Source organism: Octopus bimaculoides, chromosome 3 (genome assembly GCF_001194135.2).
Source record: "Octopus bimaculoides isolate UCB-OBI-ISO-001 chromosome 3, ASM119413v2, whole genome shotgun sequence".
In the NCBI taxonomy this organism is placed as follows: domain Eukaryota; kingdom Metazoa; phylum Mollusca; class Cephalopoda; order Octopoda; family Octopodidae; genus Octopus; species Octopus bimaculoides.
Window position 1 is genome coordinate 151489720 of NC_068983.1, and position 5139 is coordinate 151494858.

Here is a 5139-nt window from a genome sequence, read left to right on the forward strand (position 1 = left end):
TATATATATACATATATATATGTATATAGATAGATAGATAGATAGATAGATAGATAGATAGATACGGTTTGCTTGAAGCTTCCTTCTTCCTACAATAAATATTTATATTTATATATGTATATAAATATACATATATACATACATACACACATGCATACATACATACACACACACACACACAAACACACACTCACACGCACATATATATATATATAACTATATATACACACACATATATAATTACACTGGCACGCACATGTACAAACATATATGAGTTGTACACACTATGACAGGCATACGCGATCATTGGTGTGAGTATGTTTTACTTAATTCTGTTGACTGCATAAAAGTACAATGGATGACACCCCACTAGAAAAAGGAAAGAAAAAAAGACAGAAGGAAAATATTATCAAAGTATATACAAGCGATTATGCGCGTGCGTGAATGTGCGTGTATGTTTGTGAGAAATAAAATGATGAAGTCTGGATCTCTGCTCTATTTACAATGTATGAAGTCACGTGGTGCAAAGAAAAGAATGGCTTGCGTAATAAATAAGGTCATGTGATGTGTCTCAGCGACAGACGAATTAATATTACGAATACAGAGGAGTCAGCTTTGTAGACGTGTATATTTTTGTAGGTAAGTGGAGGTTGATCTGAATGGAGTCTATGAATATATTGTATAGATGATGGCCAATATTATTTTACGTTTTATTTTCTAGCATGTACGGGAGTTAACATGGACATGCTCTTGTTTTGCTTGGTGCCATTAACAGAAGTACAACCTCTCCGTGTACTGTTGAATTGACAAAGAAGGAATTTTTAGTGACTTTACAAAACTCTATATTTGATTAACAGAAGTGTATATTTGTTAGTGTAAAAAGATGAATTTATCAAATTACAAAATAATTTTGACACATCGATCTTTACTCTTTCGCATATTCCATTTATTTTCTCTATTTCCCTCATTCTTGGTATTCTTCATCTCCTTTTTCATTCAACCTCTCTCTGCCTGCGATAAACAGTCAACGAAATTTTCTGTAACTTTGTCTTACAATATTAAAGCAAAAAACTTCGAGGAAACTTCCTTGTTTGTTATTTATTTGATCTTGAAAGCAGTACTGCTGTCCTCAAAAACTGCTAAGTTCTATGTGGTTAGCGTTCCTAGAGATATTCTGAAATTAGTGATATACATAGTACAAACAGTAGAGTCAGATAAGTTCAACGTGCTTCACCGAGGAGATCGAATAGGAGCGAAACATGTTCATAACTGCCACCTGTTGATTTTCAAGGCATGTACTGCACTAATCTACATCTTTATTTTCCAAAATCTCAATGAGCTGATATTACAAGAGTTAGTTCCTTTTATTTTGTGTCTTAGATCTTAAACGCCCGTATTGGGAAATTTATTTCTCCTATTTTTTTAGAAATCAGTTAATAGAAGTTTTTGAACAATGTTTATTACAGACGTGTGTCTTCTACGGTATATGCATTTCATTTAATATGAATTAAACTCACCTGAGAATATTTTCCCTCAATTCTAATGCTATGCAGTGAGGTGGAAGAGAAATAAATTCTTGAAAGTCATTTGAATTTTCATTTGCTCCTCTTACTCATCCACACTTTCGACGAAAGATTTTATCCGAAACGTTACTATTCTCTGCTTCCTCAAAATAAGTATGGTGATATGTCGTCTCGTTCCGTCCTTGCTACCTGTTTACTCATTAACTATTCCTAGCAATATGCTTTCAAGTCCATGTTTCTATGCCTTCCGTCATATCTTTCTCCTTTTTATAACTTTCGTTATTCCACACACTCTTCCTTATTTATCTATAAATTTTAACGTATTATTTTACGTGGTAGCAACAGTTGTTGTTGTGCTAGTGGTGGCGGCTGTGGTAGTAGTAGTAGTAGAAGTAGTAGTAGTAGAAGTAGTAGTAGTAGTATCATTTACATTTTTGTGCCTAATTTAAAATCGAAACCCAATCACTTGCTTCCTGTATCCTTTTTGTCGTTATTCTTCATGTTGCCTGTCATCCTCTCTCTCTCTCCCTCTTCCCGCCTCTTTCAGTCTACCTGTCTCTATCTGGGTATATGTGTCTCAGTTTGTCTGTCTGTCTGGCTGTCAGTCCCTGTTTCTCTTTTATTAAATGAAACATTAAACCTGACATCTAACGCAAGAATGCATTGTTGCGTATGTCCACACACAAATTTTTGTGTATACGTGTATGCATGTGTTGGTATATACATGTATGAATGCACGCGTGGGTCGTTGCGTGTGTGTGTATGTGTGTTTGTGCGTGCAAGTGTATGCGTGCGTGCGTGCGTGCGTATGTGTGTCTGTGCGCGCAAGCGTGCGTGCAAGTGTATGCGTGTGTGTTTGGAATCGACTCCAAACTGAAACCAGATCTGTTGGTGTCAGTTTTGGGTCAATTGTCCAGCAGGTTTTCAAACAAGATTTTAATTTCACATGTCATCGAGTTAAGTATTACATTATATACCGACGATGCGTGCAGCTGTTGTTGTTGTTGCTGATAATATTGTTGTTGTTGTTGCTGCTTGTTACTGCTTTTGTACTGACTGATGAAGTTGCGTTGTGGATGTTTCTTACTATCTTCACTTTCGCCATTTTGTTGTCGTTTTTGTGATTTACTCCAAACACAGACGTCTTGGATCAGAATCTTCCAGCCCTGTGAAGCCCGCCCCCGCCCCACGCCCGCCGCACACGTGACAATTTTTGTAAAAGCTGTTTAGAATGTAATCTAAGAGAAATTTGGCTGCTATTACTTGTAGGTCAAGCGTCAAATAAGAATATCCTTTATTGCTAGAGGTGATGTTGTCGTAGTCTCTGTTATTGTTAATGATAGTTATCTATACACACACGCACGCACACACACACACACACACACACACACACACACACACACACACACACACACACACACACACACACACACACACGCACACACACACACACTTCTATAGAATACAATTAAAGGTTTTTAGCCAGCTTTATATGTAAACAAAGACAGACAACTTGTCTGTATATAATACATCTTCGTGGAAATTGTTTCTCTATATACAACTGTCTCCAAATACGGATCTATATTTATAACTGTACAAAAATATTTTGTACTACATTATATCGCAATGAAACAGAAAAACTCCAATAATTTTTTTGCATATTCATATATACTTATGCACACATCTATACGTATACACAGTCCTAAAGAAACATTATGGATTGTAAAGAAGCTATTTAAAATATTTTGACAGAAAATAAATAAAATAATCTAAACAGAAATATTGATCTGGTTTTCTCTTTTTATTATATTTAAGAAATAAATAAATATCCTTCTTTATTTGTTGTGACTTATATGTAATAATTAATGGCGTCATCATCATTACAGTTATTATTCCTTTTGTATAATGTTATTTTCCATGCCTGTTATTTACTATGCCGTAGAGGCGCAATGGCCCAGTGGTTAGGGCAGCGGACTCGCGGTCATAGGATCGCGGTTTCGATTCGCAGACCGGGCGTTGTGAGTGTTTATTGAGCTAAAACACATAAAAAAGCTCCACGAGGCTCCGGCAGGGGATGATGGTGAACCCTGCTGTACTCTTTCACCACAACTTTCTCTCACTCTTACTTCCTATTTCTGTTGTGCCTGTAATTCAAAGGGTCAGCCTTGTCACGCTGAATATCCCCGAGAACTACGTTAAGGGTACACGTGCCTGTGGATGCTCAGCCGCTTGCACGTTAACTTCACGAGCAGGCTGTTCCGTTGATCGGATCAACTGGAACCCTCGACGTCGTAAGCGACGGAGTGCCAACAACAGCAATATTTTCTATGCCGTAATCAATTCCGTGTAAACCCAGATTTTCATATCCCGCCCCACCCCCTCCAATATTCATTCAATCGTCGGCTCTGTGGTAAAAGATGAACTCACCAGTGAAAGACAATCATGGGTGTCCAGCTTTTACCGAACATGGTGTACCACACGTTAGGTGTCGAAATGATCGCAAAGCAATGTGAGATGAAGTGTTTTGCTCAAAAGCACACCGCACTCCCAGCTTAAGAGTTGAAACCACAATCTCGCGATCGTGCGAGCAACATCCCTAACCCCTAGGCCATGCGTGGTAAATTCATAAACAGTAACTAATACTTTCTATTAAAGTCACAAAACGTGAAACGTTTTTAGAGGAAGTGGGTAAGTCAATCAAGTCGACTCTAGTGTATCGCCGATACTTAATTTATCGACCCCCAAAAACATTGTAAGACAAAGTCGACCTCGGCGGAATTTGAAGTGAGAACGTAAGGACTGTCGAAATGCCACTAAGCATTTCGCCCAGCTTACTAACAATTCTTATTTCTTTGTTGCCCACAAGGAGCTAAACATAGAGGGGACAAACAAGGACAAACAAACAGATTAAGTCGATTACATCGACCCCAGTGCGTAACTGGTACTCAATTTATCGACTCCGCGAGGATGAAAGGCAAAGTCGACCTCGGCGGAATTTGTACTCAGAGCGTAACGGCAGACGAAACACCGCTAAGCACTTCGCCCGGCATGCTAACGATTCTGCCAGCTCGCCGCCTTTGAAATAGTAATTAATAATCATTGGAATGGCAGAGGTGGTGGATTCCTAGAATCATGAGAATATAAGAAAAATACTTTCTGATATTTGTCCCGATGTTTTAATATTCTGAGTTCAAATTTCGTAGGGGTTAGCTTTACTTTTCCTGCTTCCCGGGTCGATAAAATAATATGTTAGGTAAGTTCTGTGGTCAACGTAATCAAATGACACCAATGTCTATTCAAATTACTCCCCTTCTTTCATCTTTGCTTGTTTCACTCATTAGCTTGCGGCCATGCTGGGACACCGCCTTCAAAAATTGTTAGTCGAATGAATCGAGCCCAGTACTTATTTTTTTAAAAAAGTGCCAGACTTATTCTATTGGTGTCTTAAGCCGAACCACTAAGTTACAGGGACGTAAACGTACCAACAGAGCTTCTCAAGCAGTAGTGGCATAAAAACTCGCGCACACATCTATCTATCTATCTATCTATCTATCTATCTATCTATCTATGCAGTATGTATGTATGTATGTATATATATATATATATATATATATAT

General features: G+C 37.9%; 1 long non-coding RNA gene across 1 annotated transcript in view; it reads left to right on the forward strand.

Annotated features, from left to right (window-relative positions):
- Window positions 1–1921, forward strand: part of LOC128247355 (uncharacterized) — a 34213-nt gene extending 32292 nt beyond the window's left edge. Inside the window, exon 4 of the long non-coding RNA XR_008263751.1 lies at window positions 722–1921. This is a non-coding gene — a long non-coding RNA (uncharacterized LOC128247355). The remainder of the gene's footprint in view (window positions 1–721) is intronic.
- The last annotated feature ends 3218 nt before the right edge of the window (window positions 1922–5139 follow it).